Genomic DNA, 21,453 nt, shown 5'->3' with positions numbered 1-21,453 from the left:
TCGGTGGCTATCAGTAGTGATGAGGAAATCTCCAGAAGATGAAGAGTAAAAGGAAGGATGTGCCTGTGACTTAGGGCAGAACCTCTGGTCTAAACAAAAATGGGCAACATTGTTGAAAGTCATTTTCATTGAGAGAGTAGATGTGTATTTGTTTTACCTCTAAGTAGAACAGAGAGTTTTACTTTGTTTTGTTTTAAGTAGGCTCCAAGCCAAGCGTGGAGCCCAGCTTGGGGCTTGAACTCACAACCCTGAGATCAGGACTTGAGCTGAGATCAGGAGTTGGACACTTAACCAACTGAGCAACCTAGGCACTCCCACAGAGTTTTATTTTTTAAAGCAAACCCCTATTTTAATTGTTAAACCACAAGCTAATTCTGGGTTAAAGCTTCTACTGATTATAGTTATTCTAGATATTACATATTTTCCTGTGTACCTCAGTTCAAATTTAATAGTCTTTTTCTTATCCTGATTTCCTCACCAATTTTATTTGTCACATCTATAGTCACAAAAAAGATAGATGTCTTTGGGTGAGTTTTGTGGACCACCTTGGATAAATAAATGAATTTCAACTTAGGAATAGCCTGTTTTTCTAAGAATGTTGTTTTCTCAACATTAGATTTTGGAGTATATTTCTGTTTTATTACAGTAGAATAGATGTGGCCTAAATATCATCCTCTCAACTAGTCACACCTAGAGAGACAAAAGTCCAATTGTAATACCGTATAATTTTATACTTAAGAATACAAATTAAGTACCTCATTTTTTAACAATTTGATATAAAACAAGATTTTTTCATGTGCAGAAAATTTTATGTAGGGAGAAATTTACCATTTAAAGTAGCAATGTCAAAAGAAATTATCAACATAAAGGAACTCTCTCCTTTTCTGAAGGAGCAAACTTGAAATTTCTAAAAGACATTTTTTTTTTCCTTTCTAAGTCACTGAACTTGAAACAGCTATTTACTCACAACACTTAGCATACACATACGTTATGAAATGAGATATGTGGGCATAGCTGGTAAGACTAGTACATTCAAAGACAGCATTAAAAATCTAGATATAAACTCCTTGGTCCTACTATTCTTAATTTCCCCTCTGTCTTGTTTAAAAGCTTTCTTTCCTGAGAGTAATGTTCATTAAATGAATGCAGTATCCTGTCAAACAGTATTTCAACTAGTAACTCTGATGGTGGGGGGAGGGATGAGTATTGAGTTAAAGACCTACCTCGCTAGAAGGAATTATTATAGAATGCTAACTACAATTAAAGAGTTTTATAAACCCAAATTTGGCAGCCCTGGCATCCAAATAAAATCATATTATCTTTAAGTGGAAAAGTAACTTAGAAATTATCTGTTCAACCAAGACAGACAGAAAACCCTGAGCGGGGTTCACATGGTACTGTTTATTATATGAGCAGAATTCCATGAACTACCACTGAACAGGTAATGTTTGCAGAGAAGAGAAAATAACCAGTAGTCATTAGGCACTTAGAGTTTAGAAATTAAACATTCCACACCATGAAGGGAATGGAAACAGTGAGTGACATATGTTACAAACACCTAGCCATTTCCTTTCCTTAGAATATGCTTGCTATTATGTAATACTGAAGAGACAAAAATAGCAACAAAGGAAATGGCATTTTCCAAGGGTATTTATCACTAGAAAGCACTCCCCAGGACTCCAGTCATTATCAACTTTTTAAAATAAATAGTGGCTTGTAGTACTGACTTGGCACAATAGGGTTGACAGAGAAAATGCAGTGGTTTGGATGTCTGGAGCCATGGACAAGAGCAGAACCCATCTTGTGCACATTACAAAGTATTAGCAGCCACCCACTGTGCCCACTGGAATCCCCTCCTGTGCTGAAAAACCACTGAAACTTAGCCTTGCCTTTTGTAGACATGGATCCAAGCAATTTAATATGAAGATTTTCAATTGAGTTTCAGGTCATAACTTATAAATATGCTGACTACCTACTCTAAAAATGAAAGTAATTTATTTGCTAATGGAGAATGGTAGGTATTGGAACAAAGTTTAGATTAGATTAGAAAGAAATTCTATGGTTCTTTTCATTGCATTTTCACACACACACACACACACACACACACACACACACACACACACACCAGTCTTGCAAAGAATAAAACTTTTGAATGTGAAAAACAATATTAGAGGCGTTACAGAGGTAATTTAGATTCATTTCAATAAAGAAATGTTTTGACTTTATCTATAAAAAAAAAAGGTTCTGGATACAGGATGTTAAAATTTAATTTCTATACCTTAGGGTATACCTGGTTAATTTATTTAAGAATACTTTCTTTAAATAGGTGAGCTTACTGACCATAGTAATACTATGGCTATAGATTCCACCATAATTTACAAATTTATGCATTGTCCAGAAAATTCTAGAGCCTCAGCATCCCACCTTATTTCTTCTAAACTTCACCAGCCAAATTAATTTCTACTTTCTTGGTATGTCTGTGCTTTAAATATGTTAATTTAGCACTTGGCACATTGCATTATTATTATTAATTGTAAATGTGTTTGTTTTCCCATGGATTTGGAGCAATTTTGATGATACGTACCCTGCATCTTATTTAGATACAGTACTAGGACAAGACCTGACTTAAAGGATATTTCTCAACAACACTTTTTCTACTTCAACCTAGCAAAAGTTCATCTCGTTTTTACCTTTATAGTCCCTCAAATCTTTCTCTTGAAATGCTTTTGAATATCAAGTAGTTGGTCTGAAGTGGACCGTGCCTGAGACTTAAAAATCAGAATTAGCAGCTACATTACTATATTTGAAATGTGCGATCTTCAACAAATTATTTAAACTATTTAAGGTCTCCTTTTTCTCATCCATGAACTGGGTAGAATGACAGTAATTGCACATTTTCTTGTAAGGATTAGCAATATATTGTATATAAAAGCACTTTGTTTAAAAGCCCTGTATTAAAAGAAAACATCTATATTTATCTTGTTTCTGTATGAGGTAACCTATTCAATTTTAATGGCTGTGTTATGTATTTTTTCGATTATGTAAATGTTTCCTAAAATGTGTACTTTCTGATGTTTATATGGAGAGAAACAGCACACAGTGAAAAAACCAGACCTGCAAAGCTCATATTAACATGTTCTTATATGTTCTTATAAATACAATTTTTGATTAAATTAATTTGCAAACTAAAATACTTCTCAAATTGTTGATCAAAAGTTTATCACAATTCACTCAAGAATGAATGTGTATATTTTTGTACATGTATGTTGATTTGCGTCTGTGTAGGAATAGAATCTTGAGGATTGTTTTCGTAACACAGGCAAAATTAAGTGAAAAAATAGGACAATTATTATGGTCCCAAACCTCAATATTCTTCTTCTTCTTTTTTTTTTTCATTAAAATGCCAAGGACAGGAAAGTTGTTTCAACCGAGAGCCCAAGTTCCCAATTTTGTATCCCATTCAAATACCTACATCTAAAACTGCACATCTAAAGTACATCCTGCATAGAGGCATGCACACATTCTCTTTCCATGTGGACTTCACTATTCTGAAACATACACATTTGGAAATAAATGAAAAAATATCTTCAGTTCTTTGAACTGTGGCAGCTAAGTCCATTTTTTTTCCATGTCCTATAAATGAATCCCATTAAATTGCTGAAACGGTATACAGTATTTACATGCATTTAAATTCACTATAAATATTTACAGAACTTCAAGACGAATGCCAGTAATATAAGCTAAATATGTTTGACCACAATTACTTTTCATGAGTAAACGGGTTTTGCCAAATGGCATTTTTTTTTCAAAACTAAGTATTTTGGAATTCTGTTCAGATGACAGCAATATGTAGAAAATCACACTCTACAGCTGTTCACATAAAGTTGAAGGAAACTATAGATTTTTAAGAGATTCATTCTTAGGTATCTAGGCCTTATGCTTCTTGATAGTGTTCTTTAGTGTGTGTGGGGGGGGGGGGGGGTGTGTGGGGGGGTGTACATGTGTGTGTATTTTAAATGGGAAGAAAAATGAACCAGGGGAAGTAACAGAACTATGAAATGGGAGGAAGGTGGGGGAATGGGGTTAAGCAGAAGATTCTGTCAGGAGAATTGTGAGACTCATGATTCAAATGCTATTTTTAGCAGAAATTTCTGGGGAATTAACTGCTTCCAACAGTTTACTAGAAACTACTTTGATTGCAATGAGTTTCTAGCAGTGACACGGGTGAATTTTTAAAGCTTGGAATGTGATAGGGATGTCCATAAATCCCTAATTCAGGGCCCATTGCCGTTCCTACTCAGGTCAGTCTATAGTGGTAACAGCAAACATGTCGAATTTCTCTCTATCACGGAAGCAATGAGGCTTATCATCATTGCCATGCTTTTAATAACATCACTTTTTTAAATGGCCTTTTCACAATGTAATCTGTGACCTACATAGAAAATGTGCTTTTCTGAAAGCCGTATTTACATTTTGACTATGAGTCAACTCAACATTCTAAGTCAGAAGTAAATAGCAGAATTATAGGACAGACATTTACCAAATCTGCAAGGAAGAGCAAAAACAAAGTTGTGAAGAATAACTAATAAAAAAAAGCTTACTGTATGGGGAATTTATGATTCTTTGCACATGGAGTTTGGGAGAGGACACGCATATTGATTTATTTATCCATAGATTTTTATATTCAATACCTAGGTCCTTAAGGAGATGGGATAGATTTTCACTGACCTGACCACAGGAGTTCTATATTCTAGTTCTTTGTTCAGCACCAATTAAATATATGACCTTTGAAAATTTGTACTGAATATCTGGGCCAGGATCTCTCGATCTAGATAATTAGAAACATGCCTACACTATTCTTACGGTCCCTTCCAGTTTAATGATAATATTCGTCATTTGAAAATATTATAAAGACCCCTAAGTAAGGAGCAAACTAAAAGCATTCCCTGCATGTCAGACTTCCCTGTTACACCAAGAGATATTCTATATATTTTAGAAAACAGATAAACTCACTTTTTTGTACCTGCAACAAAACACTGTGCTTCACACATACTGAGCCCTTAGCAAAAAATTAGTAAATAAACAAAATAGCAATGTCGTAACTGACATCATGAAGGAATCTTGGGGTAATAGATGTTTACTAACTTGAACAATGAATCATGGGTGTAGAGTATAATGAAGAGGCTATATTTTGTTGTTTTCAATTCAGATCTAAAATAAGTATGTAATTTGGAATATAGTAATTTACAGAATAATGACTTTGCACACAATACCATGTATTTTCCAAAGAATTTTAAAAATTTGATTTAAAAAATCTGATCATCCTACCACAGGCAAACTAATAGTGAATGAAATAAGGTAAGTGGCAAGTAGCCTGTAGAAATATTTGAAGAAATATATATTTGGCTATCTTCCTTTCCCCCAGATAAACATTTGTTTTTCCTCATCAATTGAAATGATCAGTTTCCAAACACACATATGCAACTGAAGCAAACATGTGGGTTGTTATTACACACCCAGAAATAACATTGTACACTTATTAAAATAATCCTTTCATTTGGAATTTTTGTCTCATTGTAATTATATTCTCTGTAAAACATCCAGAGGTTCAGAAATGCACTTAGTGCATTTATATTGTACTGATGATCAGAAGATCAATGAATTTAAGTGCCTGAAAGAAACTTTTCAAATCTCCTCATTTTACTTAAGATAAGGAAACTAGTGCCCTACAATATCTATTTATTTTCCCAACATGGCAGAGTCAGTACCAGAAAATAGTCCTGATTTCTACCATTTGTGTACGGATGCTTATTTATTCTCCCATGTTTTTATTGGGGGCCCACCATATGTCAGACAGCATCTGAGACAGTTGGGATATATCGATGCACAAAAAAAGTAAAAAAAAAAAAAAAAAAAAAAATCTGCCCTCCAGGACCTTGTATTTAGTGGGAAGAGACAGATAAGGAACAGATAAATTTGTAAGTACAAACAAGTAAACTAATATGGTATGTTAGAAAGGGATAATGCTATGGAGGAAAAAATCAAGCATGGCCAGTCACTCTGAGAGGTGAGATGGGGAAGGGGAAAGATTTAAAATTGTGTGTACAGGTTTGTCCTCATTCAGGAAGCGACACTGGAGCAAACACATGGAAGAGATAAGGATGTTAGCTACAGTAATTTAAGGGGAAAACATTTCCTGGAGAAGGAACAGTTAAGAATATGTCCCCACAGCAAGAGTTTGCTTGATGTGTTCAAGAAAGCCTTTGTAATTGGAGTGAAGCCAGAGAGGGAAATCAACACGATGAGCTTAGAGACTTAAGGCAAAACAGCTCATGTAGGACCTAACTGGCTATTGCAAGCGCTTGAGCTTTGACTCTGAGGAGCATGGGGACACGTGACAAACTTGATCATGACTTACAGTTGAGGACAGGAATTGAAAAACATTGTCTGTAAAGGGCCAGATAGTAAATAGGCTTTGTGGTCCATGTGGTCTCTGTTGGAACTACTCAGCTCTGCCACTATTACATGAAAGCAGCTATAGACAAAACATAAAGGAATGAATGTGGTTGTGCTCTAATAAAACTTTATTTAAAAAATGATGGGCGGGATGTGCTCCATTACTTTGGCTGCTGTATCGAGAATGGACTCTAGGGAAGCAAGTGGAAGCAATGAGGCCATTATTTTGTTTTGTTTTTAGTAATCCATGAAAGAGATGATGAGGTATACATGTTTCCCTACCTATTATATAATGGATTTCAAATGAAATCTCCTCACTTTCAGAGGAATTTTTAATGGAAAATGTGAAGGAGAGAAAGAGAGAAGAGGAGAAGGCATGCTTTTGCATTATTTATTTTGTATGATAAACACATAAAAATAGTGAAGAAACCCCCCAAATATTAGTAATTTAATTAACATGCTGCTTTACACAATTCTAAGTAGGTGATTTGAATATAACTGCTCAAAAAATATGTTTTGTATGAGGAGGAAAGATAAATACATATTGAAAAATCACTTCCAAGCCATATGTAATTTAATACTAAAGTATCTAGATGAGACTCCAAAGTATTATGGAAATCAAAAAAGTAGTAGTTCAGCTGTGAGGTATATCTTTCTCCCTTCCCTTCTATTTCCAAGAAAGAAAGTTTTTAGATTGCAGATGTCTTTTCCTCCAACTAAATAAATTATCTACTTATGAAATCTAATATGACACTTCCAGTGACACTACAGCAATTCAGCAATGCTTTTAATTAATTTTTCAAATGCAAATCACAGCAGCAGTATACAATATTGTGAAGTGTGACACTGTTATGATGAAACAGGTATAACTCGAAACAATGAGTATTTAAGATGGTACAGAATTAAGATGATGAAAATATTAAAGGATACAAAAGCAGTATTCATGACAACTTTTTATTATTTCACAATAACTTTACTGATTTTTTCTTTTTTTAAAGATTTTATTTATTTATTTGACAGAGAGAGAGTATAAGCAGTGGGAGCAGCAGAGGGAGAGGGAGAAGCAGGCTCCCCACTGAGCAGGGAGGTGGACATGGGACTTGATCCCAGGACGCCAGGATCATGACCTGAGCTGAAGGCAGACACTTAAGCAGCTGAGCCACCCAGGCACCTCTGATTTTTTCCTGATTACATAAATGATACATACTTATTGTAGAAAAAACCTTCAAAAATACAAAAAAAAGCATAAAAAGAAATCTATTCTCCTAAATCTCCATCACCATATGTTAATCAATATTAATACTGGTCATTTTCATGCATATATATGTATACATATATATTTTTTTTCCTAGGTTGATATATTACACATGAAGATTTTTATGTGTTTTCTTCTTCTTCCTCTTCCTCCCCTTTCCCTTCCCCCTCGCCTTCTCCTTCTTCTTCCTATTATTATTATTTTACTGCAATCACTTTTCTTATATTTCAATACCATATCTCATTTCAATGAATCATATTTGACAATTATAGTTGTAGACCAAATGCAGCATGCAAAAAATAATTGCACAGGTAATGTTACTGTTTTCTCACTGAATTAAAAAAGGTGAGGACTTGAAAAAGGAATTGAGGAAATCTTAATTAATGGGCTGAATAATGAAATAGCCAGTTTGCTGTCAATCAGAGATTGAATAATCATTCTTCCAGTTTTGTAGGGCAGGTCTGCATATCCCATGAAAATCAGCTCTTTCTGACTTTCTTATGCTGAGTGTCCACCCAGAACCAGTCAGCTTCTCATTAATTCTGACTCATTCTTTCTACTCACACGGCAAACAACTAAGTTCTTGGTAATTTGACCCTACTCATTTGAAATGTGTTGTAAGCTGGATGTGAACTAGCTTAAAGTTATCTTTGGATCATCTATGAAGAGAGTTGGCTAAGCATGTCAATAGTAAAAGTTCAAACTGGAAGAAGAAGATTTAGACAACTTTAAAAAAACAACAGACTTTCAACAATTAAAATGTACTTCAGCAATAATGGTTTCTATATGATTAATCTGCTAATTACAAAAGACTTCACCTGTAATAGGTTTAGCTGACTATATAGCATTGCTTCAGTATTCATTTTGTGTTATTGTATGCATTCAGAGGTACCATTCTTGCATTTTTGATGATTTCTTAGTTCTTAACAGTACTGTTATTAAATACTTCTGAAGATCTTGGAAATAACCTATTTCTTAGTGGCATAAAAGCAAAGATTGTAAAAATAACTACAGACTTTTTCATAGCTTCAGGTATTTGTTATTTATCCATGATATGTACTTAATTCCTGAAAAAATAATTTGAAGTAACTAATTTTTCAAATGTGATTTTTTTTTTTAATTTGTCAGTGTGGCTTAGGAACTGTCCTGTGTTGTACATAGCTTTGTATGGACGTGAGCCAGTTATAAGTTTTGAGAAACTAATAAGGAACTCAGAATTCACCCCATGTTGACACTTTAGAGCTTTTCTATAACAACACATCAGGTTGGGTTATAACTGTTTGATTTTTACATTTCTGTGTCTCCAAACTGTGTTACACTTACTACCACCCTGTAGGGTCAATCAACAAAATGAAAAGACATGGTGATTTTTATCTGAGCTCTATATTTCCATTGAGGAGAGGAACCCAAGATTTTGGAACCTGGGCTTATTTATATTAAGTCACATGGTTTTTATATATGAGCCATGGCTAAGCTCTATTGCTACCTGGGACATTTTTTTCTATTTCAGTTCTTAGCTCATTTATCTTCATGCTCTTTTTCCTACTAGGGCAGTATACAGACACGTGTGTGTGTGTGTGTGTGTGTGTGTGTCTACTAAAAAATGAAGTCAAGTCCTAAAGTACTGTGTAATCCTGGCTGCCAAGCCTCACTACTACTATTATTCTAGCTTTACATTCAGCATCCTGAGCTCCAACATGCAACCATACCCCATTCCAGAAGTTCACCTTTAGCCATCTCCTTTGGACATTTGTGTATAAGAAGATTCACTCTGCCATTTAACTCCTTCAGTAAGCATTTAAGTCTCTCTACTGTAAACAATGAGTCCTTTCTTTCTTTCTTTTTTTAAAGATTGTATTTAGTGAGAGAGTGAGTACAGGGGAGCAGGGGGAGAAGGTAGAGGGAGAAGCAGACTCCCCGCTGAGCAGGGAGCCAGATGCAGGGCTTGATCCCAGGACCCTGGGATCATGACCTGATCTGAAGGCAGATGCTTAACCGACTGAGCCACCCAGGCACCCCCTGAGTCCTTTCTAACTCATATGGATATTATAAAAAGATGGAGATGGGGTAAAAAGGAAAAATCCAGGGCTTCTCACTTACTAGATAGTAAATTAAGATAACTGGTTTTGGTTTTATGCAACAAGAGCTAGGTAAATTTTTATAACAAAAGAAGAATGGAGTCTTTTTTTTTTCTCCTATTTTTTTGCATATTTTTTTTTAAGCAAGTTAAAGTCCATTTGAGAAAGGATGGCCTTGAATGTAGGATGGATTCTTCTCTCCAGGTCCCATCAACTCCTCTCTCTCTGGCCCCTGAAGACATGTCCCATCTTTCATTACACTGCTCCAGCTTCTTGCTTACTCATGACAGCCAAGTCAGAGACCTAGCCAGCATCACTGAAGAGCTGAGACATTGGCCATAGATGGAAGTTCCATTCTTACAGTTCAGCATAAAGGTATGGTAAAATGTGCATTCTTGCCACCAAAACTGGCAGTTAGGGAGATGTATCTCTTCTGCTTTGATCTGTCAAAATGAACTTCCCATACATACAGTATTATGTAAAAAGATCAATGCTGTTTAGCCCTGGACCTTCACCCTAAACTCTATAATCTGTGTTTGTTTATGCAAATTGGTGCCTTCCTAATAATAAACTGAATATTAACCTAATATACAAATTTTTTAAAAAACTAAAATTATGTGTGTGTTCTCTTTTTTACCCAATAATGCTATGCATGGAAAAGTACCCAAATCATTAAAAATTAAAGGCCTTTACTAAATAAAAAAGAATTACTTAACAATATGAATGATCAGCCCACTTATTTGATCTCTAAATCCTAATTTTATGAATTACTTCTGAATAATGTCTATGTTTCAAAATGCAAAAACGTCTAAATTATTGAAGCAATCTATAAAACCAAATCAGTATATTTCTTCTCTTTCTTACACTTAAATGATTTCAAATTCACATAAATCACATATCCCTCTAAAACAATGAATTTTTATTTCTGAAAGAATACAAATGAAATTAGCAATCTTTAAAATGAGAAGAGAAATTGATAATAGAAGTTTCTACTGTACATTTTGGAAAGCTAACCTCAACTTAATGTAGCACTATGGAAAGAGGGAGAACCTGATATTAAGTGTGAGAAAGGAAATAATTAGAGCATATGTTTTCTGAGTATTGGAGGGATTTTCTAGGTAGCATTCAAACCTAGAGTACCTTTCAAAACTTCTTCCATCATTTCTGCCACTCATAAAAGAATAAATTTTGTAGAACACATTTTCAGTGATGGAATGGAAATCCTATATTTGCATAGACCCCATCTGTAGCTAAATAAAAACCGTTATAATAAAAATTGGTACTTTCTAAAAGCCTGAACATTGAGTAATTACAAAGAAAGACCAAGAAAGCAAGTGAAAAGGTGAGGAAGATCAAAAGAGGGATAATTAATTCTTTATACTTACTTATTTTGAATTTTTTAAAAATGATCAGTGCTATAGGATTGACTGTAGATTGATTTGGAAGCAATATTGATCAGAGTCAGAGTAGCATATCAGTGGAGGCTTCTGATCCAAAAAGATCCTGGTAAATTATCTGAATTATGGCCATCTGTATTACTCCTCTTCACCGTGTCCCCTCCCTTCAGCCATCATCACCACCATATTATCCTGTCCTTTCTACCACCACTGCCACCACCATCACCACCATCACCCCACCTAAAGTAATTCATAGTCATGATGACTGTCCAAATCAGGCAAGGAGAATTGCACTCTTAACAGACAGTGTTTCTGTTTGGCTGAAAATTCTAAATTATTTAGATCAAAATTTATAAGCTCAAACAGGTTTATAATTAACTGGAGTGACCATAACATCAATATTTTATATATTTTAAAGTAGGCATATATTAATTATATTAATAATTTTGGCTTATTTTTTAGTGTAATAATACCGAAGTTTGTCTTTAAAGAGCAGGTAACTTAACTGGAAACTGCTTATTTTGAAAATTATCTTAGTTATAGTCTTGCTTTGTTCCCAAAATAGCAAGATTTTATTCCCTTCCCCCTTTTCCCATTTGTGTTCTTAAAAACCACAAGGAAAGAATTTTGCAGAGCACAGAATTTCTTTTATGCTTTAAGGTTTAGACTTTGTTTAGAAAATCTGAAGAATTTATTTATTTTCTGAGGCTTTAATCTTTTTGATAAGTAAAGTTCATGGAAAACCATGTAATTGGTATAGAACTTTTCACTTGAATTGAATCGCTTAATCCTTCTGTACTAGAATACTTTTGCATCTTGCCTGGAGTAAATTAGTTTCTTTAGGTTAAAAAAAAATCTGGGAATTATATTTTTCAATTTGAAATTCACTTAATATCAAAGTGGCTATAATTAATTCTTTTTTTCCTCATGATCTGAAAAGCTATAATGAGAAATTACAAATAACATATCAAAGAAATTTCATAAAGTATACCTGATAAAAACATTTCAAGTGTGAGTTACTTTCTTTTTCACACTAAATTTGATTTTATAATACATAAAAGGCATACAATTAGTGCCATCTAGTGCATTAACCCATCATGCCAGCAATCTTATCAATTCATCACATGCCTTGCTTTTCAGAAGGCATTTTATAAAGTCTTACAATTTCTCAAGATCATTTAATTCAAGTTAATATTAAACAGTTGATTTAATTTTAGTTAAACACTAATCTATTTACATGTTACAGTTCTTAAAGAAAGTTCAAAAATCAGATAGATCATTATTTTCTTATCATTATTTTAATTGATTAGAATTTTCATTGAACATTATGTGAACATGACCTACACATTTACCCTGTGCATAAAACAGAAGAAATCGCTGCTTTAAATATGTAATTTGCTACAACTGGTAAGTTCAACAATTGCCTATGCTAAGTTGGCAATTAGTTTGGATAGCTATTTTCTCATGCAGGTATTTCCCCTAGGTTTCAAAAAATATGAATATTTTTGAGGTCAATGCAGGAGATTTCCTTCATCATGCCCTGGTGCTTTAGTTTGAGAAAAAGAAGAATGATAAAATTCCATATACTACTTAAATTAGCCATGGGCACTCCTACGTATCTTGTCTATTTAGTTCAAGAAACTCATTTGTGCATTGAAAGCCTGAGAAAATTTTAAGTCAGAAAATAGGATGACTTAAGAAAAAAAAATCAAGTTGATTAATAATAGTAACTAAGTGCACTGAGACCTCTCTCCATGAATGTTAGTCACAGAAAAATTCAGCTTTAGCCGTATTTCATCTGATAAACAACCAAATGTTGGGCAAATGGTAAAGTACGAAGGGGTGGGCCTCCCCCCATCGGCCTTACTTCCTTTGTCACCACTTCTATGTTCCCAGGGCTTCTATATTCTTTTCTTCTCAATTACTCCCTATTGTTTTATTTCCTTTCTTGCTACTCTGTAACAGTGTCAAACCAAGGAAGGTAACAAAGCAGGTGTGGCCTGCTGTCACTTATATAAAGCGTCAAATAACTTAAAAAACAAAACAAAACATTTTGAGAATTACCCAGAATGCTCCCTTGGGCTCTTGATCCAAACCAAACTACTCCTCCTATTTAATTCTGACCTCGATTCCCATTTTCAATTTAAATTATCCTGCCAATGAATCTGGACATGCAGTTATCCATCTGATAGGCTGTTAGCCATAGTGCAAACCAGATTTAGGCATTCGTTCAAGTATTAATACGGTGTGGTGGGTGCTGTTCTAGTCACTAGGATACAATGTAAAAGAAAAATGACACAGTTCCTGTTCTCATGAAGCTTATAAGCAGATAATAATAATAAAAATAATAAATAAGTAGATAATGTAGGACAGTTGCAAATTGTCTGAAGAAAAATGTAACAGAGTGATTGGAATGGGACAATTTTAGAACAGTAGCCATATAAGCCCTCTTTGTTAGGTAACATTGATCCAGACAGAAGAAGCAGTGCTCCAGGAAGAGAGAACAGCTCCGTGCAAAGGCCTGGAGGTGCAAATGAGCTTGATATCTGGGTTGTTTGGAAACAACAGACTGGGTTGGAAGGAGCATACTGAAAAGCGTAGATCTGGGGAGGTATTGCAGTCTATTGGTTGTGGGATCTTCGGGGCTATTCAAAAATTCATAGATAATTCTGTATGCAATGGAAGCTCATTGAAGGGTTTTTAGCAGTGGAAACTCCATTCTAATTCAAGTTTCAAAACAGTGCTTTGTGGAAAATGGAGTAGAGAGGACAAGCAGGAGGACCAATTAAAAATCTATACTTTATACAGGAAAAAATGGAATTTTAAGATTGTGTTATTGGGGATTGATGAATTGGTGAATTCTTTGTAAGATATTGGATATATTTATTGTTAGCACCACCATTCCCAGTCCATGATTTTACACACACACTCACGTACACACACATTTTAACAACACCACTGTATATATTATAATATGTGTGATTGTATTTATTACAATACTGTGATTTATAATAATTACGTATTTGGTCTTACTTCTGGCACAGAGCTTCTAAAACCCTTGGAATTTCCTAAGTGTCCACAGCTTAAAGGTGTCTTTCTTTATGTTAATGAGGTGACTTTTAGATCCCACCTAAGGATGGGGGATGGCTGCCAGAAGAACCAACTTTGTGATTAGTGTGTTGGAACTTTTAACCCTATCCTGACCTACGGGAGGCTAGAGGCTGAATCAATTGCCAAGGGCCAATGGTTGAATCAATCATGCCTCTGTAATGAAGCCTCCATAAAAAGCCAAGAGGACAGGGTTCCGGAGCTTCCAAGTTGATGAACACATGGAGATATGAGGGGAGTGGCAGACCTGGAGAGGGCAAGAAGCTCTGCACCTTTCCCCCATACTTTGTCCCATGTATCTCTTCCTTCTGGTTGTACCCGAACTATATCCTTTTTTAATAAACTGGTGATCCAGTAAGTCAAATGTTCCTGAATTCTGTGAGCTGCTCTAATAAATTAATCAAAACCCAAGAGGGAGAAGGTCATGGGAACCTCTGATTTATAGCCAAATTGGACAGAAATTGTGCATAACCTGGGAACCTACTACTTGTGATTGGCATCTGAAAGGGCTCTGTCTTTCATGTGTGGACTCTGACATTATCACCAGGTAGATCATGTCAGAATTGAATTAAATTGTAGGACACCCAGCTGGTGCCATGGAGAATTGCTTGGTGTGGGTAAAAACCTCTACCGTGTAGTGACCAGGAGTGTCAGAAGTGAAGTGTTTTTGTGAAGGTAAAGGAGACTCACAGGTGGAAGGCTGAGATTTTTCCTTTTTTGTATATTAGGAAAATATATAATAAAAGAGTATTTCAGAAAATAAACACAATAGATGAAATGTGCCTCCTGGTAAAAGGGAATTGAGAAATTTGTGTTCTGTTCCAAAACTGTCATGGACTTTGTCAGTCGAAGCCAGGCCTACTTCCCACTTGTGCTTGTTATTGAGTTACGCATAACCACCTGTAACATTTAGGAAATATTTTTCTTGAATATGCATACATTAATGTAGTATGGTCATTACAGCCATAGAACTTACCTACTGATAACAGATTTATCAAAGGCCTATTTACAGCAAACAATATTTTTTACTGTGAATATGGTCTTTCACATAAGTATTTATTGCCCTTAAGCAAGCACATGCAAGAAAAAGTTATAAGAATACCCATACATAGCACCTTAACTGCTGTTTTCTGTAACATTATCAATGCAAAAAAGCCTGTGTGGTCTGAGTTTTGAACCATCTGCTGGGGACTCCAGGCCAAAGAGAAAAATAGCATACATTGCAAAATCAGTGATTTTTCAAGAATTTTGAATTTTATTAAAATACCAGTTTTGTATCAATTTCCATCCATTTTCTTCTTAGAAGAATCATAGAAGTAAAAGGATATTTTGGAAAGGTGATGATGATAACTGCATAGATCTGAATCTCCCTGGATCCCCACACAGAATTGCATCGAGCAGCTAGAACGCAAAGCAGAAATCCCATGGGCAACATTTAAAACAAAATTAAATAACAAGGTGTGCTATGAATCCCAAAATACAAACAGGTTGGGACACACCACCAACAGCCACAGATGTCAGGTTTCAGAGTCTGTGAAGGAGGATACAGAGGAAAGCACAGCATAGTGTTCCTTAGAACAGGAGAATTCCCAAAGAGCCAAGAGTTATTCCTTGAAAACCATGGTGAGTCAACTTGATGTCCACAGCTGAACTGGGGAGAATTTTGCCCAACCCAGTGAAGGGTGTGGGCAATGAGTATGTTGCAAGGTTTGAAGTGGCAGGAGAAATCTAGCCACCATGAACTCTGGAAGATAACCAGACAATGTGCTCTTGAAGAATGTGACTCCACATTAAGGACAGGCTTCTGGAAAAAGGATCAAAATTGAGCAGAAGTGGAATAATGAGGACAAAAAAAAGAAATGGTCCAGATAAAAGTGGGACATAGAAAAGAGACAGGAGATTTCCAAAAGGGAGACACACAAGATATACACTTTTGGGCATTACATAAAAACAACGGAAAGGGAGCTCTGTGAAATTAGGTACCCCGTATTATACCACATCTTCCTGTAAAAGTCTGGGGAAACTAATGTCACTTAGATTAAGGTCAAATCTCGTGGAGTTGTTTTAAAGACAGAATTTGTAGCAAACTAGCATCCTAAAACACAATGGAGGCACATCAGAAAGATATGCTCATAAAAAAAAGATCAAAAGTATAACCTACTATTTCAAAATAAGCTAAACGGTATGAAAAATGATAAGACACAAAAGAATAAATCAGAACCACTAAATGTCAGAAATGACATGAGAGCACTTAAAAATTAAGAAAAACAACCTCAGAAAAGACTAAACCAGAAAGAACAAAGGAGCAAATAAGCACAATAGTTAATACCTCAAATAAAAAGTGCAAACAATAAATAAAAGTGAAATGAAGAAAGAACTGAAAGGAATTTGTGGAAAATTTAGAGAGACAGAAAGAGATCTAATATATTTAAGAAAAATACTGGAACAAAGATAACCAGAATAAGAGAACAGAATGAATATCTAAAGCTATAATTAAAGAAAACTTTCCTTTGAAAATACCCCAAGCCTCAGAATATTGAACAAAAATGACCAACAGAAGAGCATATTCTCGTGAAATTAATTTCAAAGAAAAATCATTTGAGAATCTAGGCAAAAATAGTGACTATTTTACAAGGGAAAAACCAAATATAGACAACCATATTTTTGGCAGCAGAAGTGTGTATCAGAAAAGAAAAGGATAATATACTTCAGAACACAAGAGAACCACAAATTTTATATCTCAAGAAAACGGACATGCAAGTAAAGAGGGCACACAAACACAATTTTAGCAAACACAAGAACTCGGGGTAATGCTGGAAATGAATTTCAGACAATCAAAATGATTGAAGATACATAGATGTAAGAACTAGAGCATTCAGCACAAACTGCTGCTAACATCAGAAGAGGCAAAACAACCAGATCCTTCCTGCCCACACGTGAGAGAAAACACCTGTAAGCTTCATAAAAAGTGAATTTGAGTGCCACTAAGCCCCTGGACCCAAGTGCCAATTTGGAGGAAATACAGAGGACAAGGGGACATGCTAAACTGTACCAACACAGTTTCCCACAGACAGATTCTTCTTACTGCAGCACATTATGGAAAATCCTGCAGATAGTTTACGAGAAAAAGAAAGGGATGAAGCAGAAAGCTGAAGATTAAAAGAGATCTTTTAAAAACCTATTCAAAAGCCAAACAGAAAGTTAAACTATGGGATCTTAGATAAACACTTGGTGGATAAGTCTATTAAAAAGGCAAGCAAAGGATTGCTATGAAAGTTGAGGAGCAGTTAGGAGGACATCTACACGGGTTTCTGGGGTGGCTGGAAAAAGTCCTGGTTTGTGGTTACAAGTGTGCTCACCATATAATTATTCAACAAATAATACAATTGTCTGGGACAGTTTTCTGTGTGTGTGTGTGTGTGTGTGTGTTTACTGTATAATAAGAAACACAAGAATAAATTTTATTTGAGTTCTGCTTTCGGGAAAAAACACCTAAAGTTAAAACAAATTAAAGTATATTATCCAAGCATAACAAGTATTAATCACCTTCAGTTAAGCCAAAAGGCTAAGGGTGGTGATATCGTCAGAAGGAATTCAGAAATTGGGTCTGTTCTGTCAGTAGCATAAGCAGCTGCAAAGGAATGTCAGAGAATGCTCGGAGATGGGGTGTCATTTCCGGTCAAGGTTAAAACCAAATATACAAAAGAAATGCTAACACAATAACGTATACGTTAACACTTTATTTCTCTTCATTCTACCACCTCAGGAGTAGTAGTACGGCCTGTTAGTCAAAACTGAGTTGAGCTGGCTAAATTTCAATCAGATAATGCATATTGTCACTGCTTACGCTAAATTTCTCAGTAACTTAACTTACATAACTTGTTAGTTTTTGTCCTATGCCCTCATTTGTGGCTTTGGTTTTCTCTATGCTTCTTAAATGATGAGCTTTTGCTCTATTTAAAAAAAAAACAAAAAACAAAAAAACAAGGAAGGAGATCAGAATTTTTTCTCAATGATTTAGTCATTTGTAGGGCTCATTTGGTTATTACAAATTAAGCAACAAGTTGACACACAAATTTATATCAAGACTATTAACCACCCACCAAAAAAAAGAACATTAACCACCAAGTGGGCACTTAAAAATATCTGAGTTTAGAAGTTTATTTACTTGTGTTCAGCATTGTGGAGAGTGAACAGTGGTTAGAACCACTGTGTCTGGTTCCTGTCTTGTTCTTCTATTTACCTGCATGATCTTGAGGAGATCTCTTTTACAGTTTTGGCACAAATTTTCTTATTGTTCAAAATGAGTAATCATTTCATCCAGTCCTTAAAAGATAAAATGGATTATAATTCATACGGTGTCCTATACATAGTAAGGTTCTCCATAAATTACTTCCTTTAGTCATTTAAATGATATGATGAACCAGATTACAGATCACTTTGAAAACTCAGAAAATACCATAATACCCTTTATTTAAAAAGATTGATTTTTATCTTTATTTCCTTCGAGTGCTTTTTTTCTCATAATTTCAAACATGCACTCAAAATATGCATATGTTTTAATACTCATCCAATTTTACTTAACATTATATCTTAAATAGTTTTCATATAGGTACATCATATCTATTAAATTTAAATTTTTGCATATTTATCCACTGACAGGCTTAGCCAAAAGTTTACTTTTACCTATTATAACAGTTACTATTTACCTGATATTCTAAAAATTGCATAATAGATTTATTTGTGTATGTGACTTTTATACATTTTGAGTATTTGCTTAACATAAATTTCCATAAGTAGATTTTTTTTGCAAAATGTTTGTTTCAATTTATAAAATCCTTAGCATATGAGTATAATTTTACAAGGTTTTAGCTTTCCTCTCTATAACCTAGCTTAAGCTTGTTTATTGTTTTGCTAATAGAAGCTTTCCTCAAAGTTAATACAAAGGTAAATCCTATGGAGTTTAGCTTTGCTTTATCCCAGATTCTGGAAGACAGAACTAGTTGTCAACTGGAGGGACCTCGCTGTATTATTGTATTAGTATATGTGGTTCTATTAGGAAAGAAGGTACCGAATGGAAGGTTTCATCAACTTCCTAAATGGTTCTAAAAGTATTTTTTGAAAATATGTGAAGAAAGGCAGACAATTAAAAACAACTTATACACTGAAATACAAATTTAAATACCAGCTCAATCAGATAATCACTGCTGTGTGATATAAATGGTCTTTTACACTTATATTTATGTAGATTATTGCTAATTTGCAAATGACATCAATCTATCACAGATGGTTAATGTGAATTTAAATCTGGTGGGACACAGGGCAAAGACTTCATTAGCACAAGTCACTCAACTGTCCTCCAAACTAAGGCACTCAGATCAGATCAAGCAGAATCCAGTTAAAAAAAAAATTATCATTGAAATCAAAATAAAAAATCAGAAGAGCTGTGGTAATCATATTGACAGCTTCAAACCCACCTATTTTCCCTACTAGCTAGAGCCCCACTCCAAATCAAGAGCGATTGATTTTTCACAGCAATGGATGGATATTTCTCCCTTGCTCAGATGGGGATTTATGCATATTAGAAAAGTATGTGTACAAAAGATGTATAGGAACAATGATGTGGACAAATGTAGTTTTGTAATATATTATAAAATGTACCATGTGTATTTTACCATAATATACAAAAATAGTAGGAAGCATCTTATTTGATTTCTCGCTCTTCATCTTTACTCTTTCCACATTCTGGCTCATATTGTCCTTTTCCATATACTTAAATTCAGCTCTTTCCCCTCCACCCCCATGCTTTCCTTACTTTTCTCTTTTTTTTCCCCCTCATATTCCCAAATATCTGTTTAAAAAGATTTGTTCACAGCATTAACATTAAGTGAACAATGTAATCTTCTAGTCACATTGATTGGAGTCAGTGAACTATTACTATTTTTCGAGAGAAGGCAGAACTTGAAATAAGTAACCATGAGACCTGGGGAGGAAATACATTTTCTTCTAGAATAAAAATATTCAGAAGAAGGGCGCCTGGGTGGCTCAGTTAGTTAAGCGACTGCCTTCGGCTCAGGTCATGATCCTGGAGTCCCTGGATCGAATCCCGCATCGGGCTCCCTGCTCAGCAGGGAGTCTGCTTTGCCCTCTGACCCTATCCCCTCTCATGTGTTCTCTCTCATTCTCTCTCTCTCAAAATAAATAAATAAAATCTTTAAAAAAAATATTCAGAAGAAGACTAAAAATAGGGTAAAATGATTTATTTAACCCCCTCCCTAGAGCAATTCTCTCCCAAAGACATGAAGAGAAGAAGTTCTTTTGCAGAAGATTCAGTGCATGCTTTCACAGTGGACTTCACCTAACACTTTGCAACCCATCTCCCCACCCACATACCATGTCACATTTACCAGAAAGTTTTCCTGGGTAACAAAAGGTTAATGGTTTTCATTTCTATTTGTGTGTATTCTGTGGTTTTATTATTTATTGAATGTAGTTCAGGCTCTTTACACCAACGTAGCACATTTTATCAGCAGCAGTCAACTTTAACTAGAATGTCACCAGTACAGTGATTCATTCCAGGTATATTACTTCTCTCAAGTTCACAAAAGCTCTGAACAGAAACATCAGCTGGAAGATTGCAATCTCAATGTGGATGTCAGGTGGGTATTTTCACAGCTTTCTTTTGTGGTATATGCACAACCAGGGTATTATTACTAGTGAGAAAACCTGAAGCCAGACCATCTCTCCAAGACAAAACAAGTCCCCAACACCTAGCCCCCAACTTCCAAAGATTCTCAAAAAGAGATCTTAAAAGCATTCCACCTTAATAAATACTCAATCTTACAAGCGTCTCGGGCAAAGGCAATCTAGTTGTCATTGTTATAAAGATCCTCCTCTTTTTTTTTTAAAAGATTTTATTTTTATTTATTTATTTGAGAGAGAGAGAATGAGAGACAGAGAGCATGAGAAGGAGGAAGGTCAGAGGGAGAAGCAGACTCCCCGCCAAGCAGGGAGCCCGATGCGGGACTCGATCCCGGGACTCCAGGATCATGACCTGAGCCGAAGGCAGTCGCTTAACCAACTGAGCCACCCAGGCACCCTAAAGGTCCTCCTCTTAACTTCATTAAAGACGAATAAGTTATAATCTGTCTTTAGGAAT

The sequence above is a fragment of the Neomonachus schauinslandi genome, chromosome 5 (assembly GCF_002201575.2).
Source record: "Neomonachus schauinslandi chromosome 5, ASM220157v2, whole genome shotgun sequence".
NCBI lineage: Eukaryota > Metazoa > Chordata > Mammalia > Carnivora > Phocidae > Neomonachus > Neomonachus schauinslandi.
This window is presented reverse-complemented; position numbering follows the sequence as displayed.